We start from the raw sequence: 12535 nt of genomic DNA, 5'->3' as shown, positions 1-12535 counted from the left end.
AGGTAGAGAGCCAAGGCCATAGTGCAGGACACCTTGAAGTTTGAACAAAGTAGGAGAGAAGATGAGGAAAAGAGTTTCAAAAGTCTATAGATTGTAGGAGGGAACAAAGACTGAGGGAGTAAGGATTTTGATACTTTTTGGTCTTGAGAAACAATGAGTTTGCCTAACAGACAATAAGTGTTGATCTCAACACAGTGAGGATACACAAAGAAGAAAGCATGTAGGACAGACTATTTACACTTTACTTGCCTTTTCCTCCTGAACTCCAGAGTAGTACTGACAAAATAGAGAAAGAGAAGGAAGACGGTGATCGAAGCAGAGAGGTTGCGGGCTTTAGAGAAAGATTGGCTATCCAACAACAAGCTTTTCCTTTCTTTCGATTAGGCACTTTACAACCTTCCGGACTCAACATGATTTCAATAGCTTCAGATCATAACCACTGCTCCTATTTTTTTTGGACAGCAGGTGCTGCCAATGGTTCTGCTGTTGCCATTTACAGCTCCTCTAGTCCCATCTTTTGTTTCTTTATTTGTCCCATTACCACCCTCATTGCCTTGCACCATCATCCCTTTTGTCATTTAATCACTCCTGCCCTCCACCCTATCAGGGACCTTCCCTTTTGTTCTTTTCTCCCTCCCCACCCTTTCCCTGGCTCTGTACTTGTTTAAAAACTGTTAAATCTCCAACTTCTTCCAGTTTTGACGAAAGGTCATTGACCTGAAATGTTAAATCTGTTTCTTTCTCCACAGATGCTGCCTGACTTGCTGAGTATTTCCAGCATTTTCTGTTTTTATTTAAGCTTTTCCTTGTTTCCTGTCTTGGAGTATGAGAAAGATCTTAGAAAGATCTCTTCAGACATGGGTACCTCTTCAGTCCATGGCTTTTCAACATTGGCATCATGAAACCTGATGCTGCTCCAACAACTTGCTCTGAGGATTTTCACCATAATTGATGTACCCATCTTATTCTGTTCAGATGTATAGTATCTACACTCAAAACTGGTGTCTCCAATTTGCCTTCCTGCAAGTGTTACCTCCTCTGAGCCAACTGAATACTCTTTTGGTGGTGATGTGAAAGAAATGTGGGCACGGCTGCTATGGCCTCTGAGCTCATGCCTGCCGTGGAACTGGAGGTGCTCAGTGCGGTTTGTACCTATGGTTGTCCTTACACTCCATATGATCTGATGTCATCTGTAGAGAGAAAAAGGGATTGTCTGATAAGATAATCATAAGCAATGTAGAATAAATCCGTAATGCTTACTGACAGCAGATTGCTTTGATCATTAATGCATAACATTAGTTGTTACACTGTAATATTTGTAGAATTACCAATAGTATTAATTGTCTTCCTGTTGAAAATAGAATAAACATAAAAGAAACTCGTCATTGTCCGTGCAGAAGTGTCCCATCCCAGCTTTGTCCACATCCTGTAAGTTTTCAATAAAGTGAACAGTTCTAACAACTTCTTTTATATTTCTTCTCCTCTCCCAACATTGTAGATTAGATTACTGCTGTTTTATTAAATTTTCTCACAGCACAATTGATTCTTCGGTTGAGATAACTGGGTAAGTTTTAACCCCACGAACGGGTGGGTTGGGGTCGGGTGGGAAGGTAAAAATCGTAAAAAAGTAAAACCCGATCCCAACCCGCCCACTTCCAGTTTCAATGGAGGCCGGTCGAGGGGCGAGCGACCAATCCACTTTCAGGAGGCGGGTCGGCCAGTGAACTCTTTGAAGGAGGCTGCGGGCCTCGATTTTAATAGGTTTTTTATTTATAACTCCTGGGGGCTGGGATTCCCGGGCCTTCTGCTTCACGCCATGTAAGAGGAGGCGAGAAAGGCCGAAACAGCGGCTAAGTGCTGTTATGGCTCTGCTTGTGGGCCCGGAGGAGCAGGATTGTTTCCTCCAGGCCCAACAAGGTTCCTGCTGCTATCCCACACACGTGATTGGCCGACTCCCCCCACCCCCCCCCCACCAAACTCTTTCCGACACCCCCCAATCTCCGACACCCCCCGTGATCTCTGATCCCCCGATCTAAGACTTATCAGCTGGGATCTGCTCCCTGGCTGCTCTCCCATCCGACTGACAGCCAGCCTGCTGGGTGGGAAACCTACAGAAAAAAAATTAAAGACGTCCTTACAATTTTGATAATATTTGAACGATTCTCATAAGAATATCTGCAAAGTGAGGATAGTCCAGTCCTCAGACCACCTGAAAAGAGCAGCGCCAACACCTGTGCCCCCCCCCACCTTGCACAAAACAACACAACACATGCACCCACTGTGAATGCACCCACTGGGTGGCATCAAGTCTCGCCAATCATGATGAAGCACATGAAAGGACGTTATCACAAAAGCCAGTCTAGAATGGGCAAGACATGGCAGTAGTGGTGAGACAGATAACATTTAATGTGAATTTAACAAAAAACAAATATAAATGAAAGACATGACAGTCTGTCAAACACTCTTGTGATCACAAAACCTTAGCCTTTTGCTTCCTACTACTTCTACATGGTGCATCCCCTGTGGCTGTAGCAGAGGTAGTGGCAGGTTGCTCATGTTCATGCCCTGACTGTTGAGATGTTTTTGGCCCATGCCCTCTGGGTTTCGGAGCCTGTTAGGGACCCTCCAAAGACTGCTCCACCTACACCTGTGGTGGGGCAGACTCCGCCACCTGGAGAGGAGGCAGCGTTGCGGGTACTGGCTGAGTGGGGGAGGGGGGGACACCGGGTGAGACGTGGGAACACTTTGAGTGGCTTCCCCACTTCCATGACTCCTTTCACCATCATCCCTCTCCTGGGCCAGGCCCACATCACTCCTACCACCCTGCTGGACAGTTTGAAGGACATGTGTGATGCCTTGGAAGCCCAGTTGTAAAGTTTCTGTCTGCTTGTTTAAGGTGGCAGAATGTTGTTCACCCTGAGTCCGCATGGCCGTTGTCAGGGCTTGAATGGACTCATCTGTGAGCCGTGCTTGAAGCTCAATGGAGACTAGCCTTCTCTCCATCGCAGACATTCCCACACTTACCTACACCACTAATGCACAAGGTGGACTCCTCCATCCTCTCTGCTATTATGGAGAGTGTGCGTGGCAGCTGTTCCAGTACCTCGCAAATGTGCTGTCCCTCGATCATTCTCCTTTTAAAGGATGGCCCCCGGGGTTCAGCATCTGTGTCCAGATGAGCAGAGCCTGGAGAGGAGGGTGTCCACCTAAGGGGACTCTCCATAGCTGCCCCTGCCACCAGTGTCTGCTTGAGCTCACTTGTGTGTGGTGACTCACCAGGTGCCAACCCAACTAACTGACGACTTGGACCCGCTGAAGTGTGAGTATCTGAGCTGGTGGATGGCTCACTAAGATGTGACGGTGCACCCTCAGAGACCGGGAGCTCCTCTGAGGAATCGCCCTCTCCTGTCACTTTGGTCATTGAAGGGCCTGTAAGAGAAGAGAAGGCAATATTAAGTATCATCACAGGTGTGTCATGTTGTGATGAGCATACTGAGGTGTTCAACGTGCCAAGAATTGTTAACATCAATTCATGTGTGTGATGAATGTTAATGTTGTGTCACGAGACGTTTTTGGGTGTCAGTCTCGGCGTTCCCGACAGCGGGCACTCGAGGGTGGGGCTGATCTCCAGGGCCTCCTCCTCCATGTCTGTGAGGACCACTATTTGTTGTGGCCCCCCTCCAGTCCTCACCCTCTCACATGCATTTTGCACTCTTCTCCTACAAGGGGAGAAAGTACAGATGTGTGAGTGAGTGAGGGTGACGTGGCCAACCGATGAATGCAGTGCTTTGGGTGAGGCTGAGGTGCATCAGAGGGTCTGTATCAGACAGATACATAACATTGGATGAGGATTGGGGTGAGTAATAGTGGTAGGGTCACAAATGAGGAGGTGAGGAAGTGCTCAGGAAGTGAAGGTAAGTTGAGGATGAACCTTAAGTGGGTGTGAGGAGTGATGTGTCTTGGCAGTGCAGAATGAGTTGGGGGGCGGTTGGAGAAGGAGGTGATGTGCAACACGGAATGCAGAAGAGCCAGTAAGTTTACTCACTTTTGATGACCCGGTTCCTGCACTGGACCCAAGTGCGGGAGATGTTATTCCTGCTGGTGACCTCCTCTGCCACCTCGAGCCTCGCCTTCTTGGTGTCAGAGGCAGGAAGCTTCCTCCTGTCGGCAGGGTAAAATAGTTCCTTCCTCCTCTTCACCCCGGCCAGCAGCACCTCAATCTTTGAGCTGGCTTGCCCCTCTGCTGCTCCATTCGCCTGCTTGCTCCTTGCTCCAGCAAAAGCCATTGGTGCAATGGCCCTTTAAATCCAGACGCTCCAACTGATAGGAGGTCATGCGGGTGCACAGTCCACCCACTGCGCAGCTTTCGGACGGCAAACCCAGAAACAACGTTAAGGGGCACCAATTAACTTGCGATTGCGTGAGGAACGGTAAGATTTTATTATTTGTCTTTGCCGCACGCCCATTCCCTCCCCCCTGCTGCCATCCCACCGCCTTATTAAAATCGTGCCCTTAGTTTCTCTGCACAACAACAACAACTCGCATTTATATAGCACCTTTAACGTAGTAAAAACGTCCGAAGGCAGTTCATGGAATGTTACCTGACAAAATTTGACACCGAGCCGCATAATGAGATATTAGGACAGGTGACCAAAAGCTTGGTCAAAGAGGTAGGTTTTAAGGAGCAACTTAAAGGAGGGGAGAGACGTAGAGAAGCGGAGAGGTTTAGGGAGGGAATTCCAGAACTTAGTGCCTAGGCAGCTGAAGGCACGGCCGCCAATGATGGAGCAATGAAAATCGGAGATGTGCAAGATGCAAGAATTGAAGGGGTGCAGAGATCTCGGAGGGTTGTAGGGCTGGAGAAGGTTACAGAGATAGGGAGGGGCGAGGCCATGGAGGGATTTAAACTCAAGGATGAGAATTTTAAAATTGAGGTATTGATGGACCGGGAGCCAATGTAGGTCAGTGAGCACAGCCGTGATGGATGAATGGAACTTGGTGCGAGTTAGGTTAGGGGCAGCAGAGTTTTGGATGAGCTCAAATTTATGATAGGTAGAAGGTGGGAGGCTGGCCAGGAGAGCTTTGGAATACTTTGAGGTAACAAAGGCACGGATGAGGGTTTTAGCAGCAGATGAACTGAGGCAGGGGCGGAGACGGGTGATATTATGGAGGTGGAAGTAGGCGGTCTTGATGATGGAGTGGATATGGAGTTGGGAGCTCATCTCAGGATCAAATAGGATACCAAGTTTGCGAACAGTCTGGTTTAGCCTCAGACAGTGGCCAGGGAGTAGAATAGAGTCGATGGCTAGGGAACAGAGTTTGTGGCGGGTTCTGATGACAATGGCTTCGGTCTTCCCAATATTTAATTAGTAGTAACTTCTGCTCATCCAATACTGGATGTCGGACAAGCAGCATGACAAATCAGAGGCAGTGGAGGGATCGAGAGGGGAGAGCCATGAATATGGGTAGAGAAGTTAATACGGAGGGAGAGGTTAAGGGAGGACAGGAGTGCAGTGAACTCAGAGGAGAGAGGGCAAGGTGAGTTGAGATGGAGGTTGAAGGAAGATGATAGTGGTTGTTGGAGGCCAATCATCTCAGCAACAGGACATTGCTGCAGGTGTTCCTCAGGGCAGTGTCCTAGGCCCAACCATCTTCAGCTGCTTCATCAATGACCTTCCCTCCATCATAAGGTCAGAAATGGGAATGTTTGCTGATGATTGCACAGTGTTCAGTTCCATTCGCAACTCCTCAAATAATGAAGCAGTCCGAGTCCGCATGCAGCAAAACCTGGACAACATCCAGGCTTGGGCTGATAAGTGGCAAGTAACATTCACGCCAGACAAGTGCCAGACAATGACCATCTCCAACAAGAGAGAGTCTAACCACCTCCCCTTGACATTCAATGGCATTACCATCGCCAAATCCCCCACCATCAACATCCTGGGGGTCACCATTGACCAGAAACTTAACTGGACCAGCCATATAATTAAAATGGCTACAAGAGCAGGTCAGAGGGTGGGTATTCTGCGGCGAGTGACTCACCTCCTGACTCCCCAAAGCCTTTCTACCATCTGCAAAGCACAAGTCAGGAGTGTGATGGAATACTCTCCACTTGCCCTGATGAGTGCAGCTCCGACAACACTCAAGAAGCTTGATACCATCCAGGACAAAACAGTCCGCTTGATTGGCACCCCACCCACCACCCTAAACATTCACTCCCTTCACCACCGGCGCACTGTGGCTGCAGTGTGTACCATCCACAGGATGCACTGCAGCAACTCGCCAAGGCTTCTTCGACAGCACCTCCCAAACCCGCGACCTCTACCGCCTAGAAGGACAAGAGCAGCAGGCACATGGGAACACCACCACCTGCACGTTCCCCTCCAAGTCACACACCATCCCGACTTGGAAATATATCGCCGTTCCTTCATCGTCGCTGGGTCAAAATCCTGGAACTCCCTTCCTAACAGCAGTGCGGTTCAAGAAGGTGGCTCACCACCACCTTCTCAAGGGCAACTAGGGATGGGCAATAAATGCTGGCCTTGCCAGCGACGCCCACATCCCATGAACGAATAAAAAAAAATCTCCGAGGATGAGAGGTTGCCCACTGCAAAGGCTTATGGAGGAAAACAGTGACGATATCTCAGCGAGAAACTTGGCATTGGGGGGGTGGTAGAGAACAAGGATTTTAAAGGAGAGGTGAGAGGGGTGGAAAAAGGTATAGCAGTCCTAGCTTTTTAGTTTTTATATTTGCTTTGCCTATATTCATGCATTTTGGCAATTTATTTACTTTTTAACTATCAATCCTGACCCAAGATCATTTGTATTTATGCATCTTCAGAGTAGGCAAACAGGGAGCAGGATCTTCAAGGAAACAAGTGCCTAATCTGTGCCCAATGGAGCAGCTTGCTTAATGTTCTGGCTGTGATCAACAAAACTCTTTTTGCTCCCTACGCTAAACATTGTGCCTTTGGGAGAAGTTCAATCTAGCTGTGCTGGTAAAGATGCCAAGCTTATCGTTATGTAGTTGGGAAGTGAACTTTTGTTCATGGGGTTTACTATTGTATACTGTTTTCTTCAGTGCCTAGGGTTAAGCAGTGTAAGCTCGTGAGACCAGACAAGCAAGTGTATCTAAAGATTAAAAGCAGGTTTTTCTATGGGCTAAGTAACAATTCAATGAAGTGGCCACTGGGTAAAATTTACTATCACAAACAAAGATTTAAACTGGTAATTAATACTAAGATCAATCAAATATGACTTTCTTATTCATGTTTTACAATATGGCCACATTAAAATTTACATATTGTGTGACAATGATGTTACAATTATGAACAATCAGTACTATGGGGAAAGAATATCACAGTGACATCATTGTCACTGTCACTGGGGACCCCCTCCCCTTCTCCCCTCCTCCCTCCTCCCCCCCCCCCCCCCCTCCCCGATGCTCCCCAGCAGTGTGTGCCTGCCACTACCATGTTAATAAAGGGAACTCCCCTCGGCCCTGCAAACTTGGGCAGGGTCAGTGCCAGAGGTCCTGGCAGGACGTAACTCAGCACATAACGCCAGGATGCATCCCGCTGCGGATTTTTGGAGCCAGAATCTCAAATAATGTATCCATTATCCCTCCGTTATCACTGGTCAGTAAATCGAGATTGTGAACAGCGGTCTGACTGGGGCTGAATACCACATTTTGCTCATGTCCACTTTTTTGTTACAATTAGCAAAAAAGTGAATTTTATCCTCTTATAATTATAATTTTAGTTACTTAACTAAGGAGTGGTATAAACAGAATACATGATGAAGACCTTTGGGATACAATTAATATACCACTTGTGGCACTGACTATAACTCACTCATGGTCTTGTTGCTCTTGGGTAATCAGGTCAGCCCACCTGTGGGATGGAAATTGTGTCCCATGTCTTGCCATTCTGTACCCTCTGTTTCTCCATTGTTTCTGGTGTTATTTTGCCTTCATGCTGCAATTTCTTTGTAAAAATACCAATTATTTGCTTTTTAAAAATTAGGTTCTTGAGAGATTCTGAAATATTAGGTTGTGTATTACTTATTTTTAGGGTCGGATTAAAACATTGACATTTTGCTCCCCTTTTATTCATGTATCCTTTTACATTTCGCTGTAGGTATTGCTTTGGTTGGCCAATTTCTGCTCATGCAGAGTCATCTGCCATGAAATCTATTATCATCATTTATGGTGATATGTTTGTCCTGATTATGGCAGCCCACAGCAGCCTCGTCTCATAATGACATTCTGCTCCTGTTGGCTGGGCTCCACATCAGCCTTATCATCCAGGAAGAAAGCTGCTGCCTTTGTACTTGGGATGCAAATAAAGGTGCTTTTATTTTAGATAACTAGGATCGCTAAATGTGGGGTTGAGAGAAAGGCACTGAGCCTTAAGGGATAAAGACATTCTGAGCGTCTGTGCAATCTTGAGAGAAGTGGAAATATATTAAAACAGACAGAATTCACTTAGCTTAAAAATCTGGGTTACTACAAAGCATGATTCCCCTCCATACAGGAACAGGTTGAATACATGCAAAGACTGGCAGGCAGTCCTTCGGATTGTACAGTACTGGATGTGCAATGAGTTTGGCTTCAACTTGTCTGCCTTTAGTTAAAGGTGCGCCTCCTGCTGGCAGATCCCTGACGCAATATATGCACTTCAGGCAGGAACTCCCACTATAAGGATTTGGTTATACTTTTATTTGCTTAGTTTTTGTTTGTACTTTAATGTTTCTGGCTGCTGCTGTCACCACATTTCAGAAATAAATAATTTTGACTCGACCCTGGTTTTAAAAAAAAAGTTGGACTCCGCACAATTTACAACACCAGCAGTATCACATAGCCAAATACAAATAAATCAGAACATAACACTCCAGCTGACCCACATTTATATACTAATGTATAAATGATTTATATGAAAATTAACATTTTCATCTAGTTACCAATAATACCATATTCCATTGAGCCTCCCACAGTAAAGCAAAACACAAGAAATCATAATCTATCGTAATAATTACTGGAAGTATTGGTTTGCAAAATATTGAAAGCAAGCACTACTTTTTTTTTCCTGTTATGCTATTATTTTGCAAGATGTCAGAGATGATCTTGTGTATGAATGAGGAAGGCAATAAGATGACATAAAGGTGAAATGAAGATCAGCTAGCACAAGCAACCTTTAGAGACTAAAAGGCTTCTGAACCTCATTTACATCCATACTCTGTATGCAAAAAGGACCAAGGAAATGTCAGCCGTGGGCAACTGCATTTCAAAAGCTGAAGGTGATGCTGAGCTTGTATCTATGGAAGAATGGGGGAGTGTAAAAGCTGCTTCTGTCCTGACAACTTATGATGATGACCAGGTGGGATGTGTTATCCTAACAGACTGGAGCTCTTGTGAATTATTTGCTGATAGATATAAACAGCTGTTATTCTTGGTAATGGACAGCAATTAGAAACATCTGTACTCTTGGCTGTGAATGATGTGTGCAATCCTCACTGCTCCCAAGTGCCACTGGGAAAAAATTACATCATCAGCGCAGGGCTGGTAATTCAGCGCACATTATGGGCTGATGATTAGTAGTGAACTGTGAAGAACAATGGGTGATTTTGATTAACACACCTAAAGTCTATAGCAGGAGTAGCACAATGAGTACATTTTTTATTAACAATTAATCATTTGACAATCATAAACCACAATAGATTGTTGTCCCAATAATTTCCAATGTAGGAATAGTCTTTTTTCAGTGTTTTCTTGGATTTGCTAGAATAGTATGTGTTCTTTTCTGTCTTTTATACTTTAGATGTACAGTGTGGTGATGCATTGCAGAAATTCTGCTGGGATCTCAAAGACTTTTGAAATGAATGTTTAAATGAGCATTTGCAAAATTACATATTTGTGTCATCTCTCACCAGCTAATGTTTGTGCTTGTGTTTTTTGCTCAGCTCTACATCTGACCTCTGTGACCTCCTCCAGCCTTATGTCTCCACAACCTCGGTCCAGTAACTCTTGCCACCTCCTTCCATTCCACCATTGGCCCTTCCCTCTGGACCGTCCTCCCAAAATCCCTTGCATCCTCTCTTCCTGCCTCCTAAACACCTTCTAAAAACCTATCTGTTGACTATCCTTTTGGTCATCGTTCCTAATTCTCCTACTTACATTCTATGTTTATTTTTCTCCTTTTGTGAAGCATCTTGGGTGTTTTTCTATATTAAAAGCATTATATAATTGGAAATTGTTATTGTTTGAGTCACTGTAACATTAATAATAATAATGTCAGACTGTGTTTATCATTTGATAGTTCCATGTATTTTCCTCCCTATTTTATTCCATTATTTTTCTTTCTCTTTAGCTTCGCACATTCTATTCCAGACTGTTCCCAAACATGACATCGATGACATTATGGCCTGGAGCTGCTCTTGCTCCGCCACTATAACTTCACTGGAAGTGCGGTGGAAACCCCATTTCTGTGTGTAAATGGTTATTCCATTGTCCAGCGAAGTTATGGCGGCAGAGCAGGAGCCATTCCAATAAAATTGCAAATTCCCTACATCAGGAAATGAGAGCTATTTGGGATAATCAAATGTCTTTAGTTGTCTTGTCTGTTTAAAATTGAGGACCAGCACCAAGACCCATCGTGGAGTGTGGCACTACCACCGTACTAAGTGCGACAGACTCAGGATAGATCTGGCAGCTCAAAACTAAGCATCTGTGAGATGCTGTGGGCCATCGGCAGCAGCCAAATTGTATACCATCACAATCTGTGACCTAATGTGCAGACACATCCCTTACTTCTTGATCACCATCAAGCTGGGAGACAAAGCCCGGTTCAGTGTGAAGTATAGAAGGGCGTACAAGGTGCAACACCAGATGCATCTTAGAATGAGAGATGAATCTAATGAAGCCTGCATTACCTGCGGTTACCTGCATGCTAAATAACCAAAAGACTAGGATGCAGACTGAGGTAAGCGGTCCCAGAACCGATGAGTCAGAGCAAAGCCCTGTAACCCTATCACATTCAGTTGAGAATGATGGTGAACAACCAGGTAAGTGACAGGCTGCATGGACATCCCCACCTTCCAATCTTCCTTAGACATGAGGGCAGAGCCAGAGGACTGGAGGATCGCAAATGTTACACCCCTGTTCAAAAAAGGGGAGAGGGATAAACCCAGCAATTACTGGCCAGTCAGCCTCATGTCGATGGTGGGGAAACTTCTAGAGATAATAATCCAGGATAATTAATAATTGGCACTTGGAAAAGTATGGGCTAATAAATGAAAGTCAGCATGGATTTGTTAAAGGAAAATTGTGTTTTACGAACTTGATTGAGCTCTTTGATGAAGTAACGGAGAGGGTTGATGAGGGTAGTGCAGTTGATGTGTATATGGACTTTCAAAAGGTATTTGATAAAGTACTACATAATAGACTTGTAAGCAAAATTAAAGCTCATGGGATTAAAGGGACAGTGGCAGCGTGGATACAAAATTGGCTAAGGGACAGAAAGCAGGGAGCAGTGGTGAACAGTTGTTTTTCAGTCTGGAGGGAAGTATACAGTGGTGTTCCCCAAGGGTAGGTATTAGGACCATTGCTTTTTCTCATATATGTTAATCATAGAATCATAGAAAGGTTACAGCATGGAAGGAGGCCATTCAGCCCATCGAGTCCACGCCGGCTCTATGCAAGAGCAATCCAGCTAGTCCCACTCCCCGGCCAATGACCTGGACTTGGATATACAGGGTATAATTTCAACGTTTGCAGATGACACAAAACTCAGAAATGTAGTAAACAATGTGGAGGATATAGGAGGATATAGACAGACTGGTGAAATGGGCAGACACATGGCAGATGAAATTTAACACAGAGAAATGTGAAATGATACATTTTGGTAGGAAGAATGAGGAGAGGCAATATAAACTAAATTTTAAAGGGGGTGCAGGAACAGAGAGACCTGGGGGGTATATGTACACATATCTTTGAAGATGGCAGGACAAGTTGAGAAGGCTGTTAAAAAAGCATATGGGATCCTGGGCTTTATTAATAGAGGCATAGAGTACAAAAGCAAGGAAATTATGCTAAACCTTTATAAAACACTGCTTAGGCCTCAGCTGGAGTATTGTGTTCAATTCTGGGCACAACACTTTAGAAAGGATGTCAAGGCCTTAGAGAGGGTGCAGATGAGATTTACCAGAATGGTACCAGGGATGAGGGACTTCAGTTATGTGGAGAGACTGGAGAAGCTGGGGTTGTTCTCCTTGGAACAGAGAAGATTAAGAGGAGTTCAAAGTCATGAACGGTTTTGATAGAGTAAATAGGGCAGTGCAGAAGGGTCAGTAACCAAAGGACACAGATCTAAGGTGATTAGCGAAAGAACCAGAGGCAACACGAGGAAATATTTTTTATATGTAGAGTGTTGTTATGATCTAGAATGCATTGCCTCCATTTATGGTGTAAGCAGATTCAATAATAACTTTCAAAAAGGAATTGGCTAAATACTTGATGGGAAAAAAAATTACAGGGCTA

The sequence above is a fragment of the Heptranchias perlo genome, chromosome 1 (assembly GCF_035084215.1).
Source record: "Heptranchias perlo isolate sHepPer1 chromosome 1, sHepPer1.hap1, whole genome shotgun sequence".
NCBI classification, from domain to species: domain Eukaryota; kingdom Metazoa; phylum Chordata; class Chondrichthyes; order Hexanchiformes; family Hexanchidae; genus Heptranchias; species Heptranchias perlo.
Note: the sequence above shows the minus strand (reverse complement) of the source record.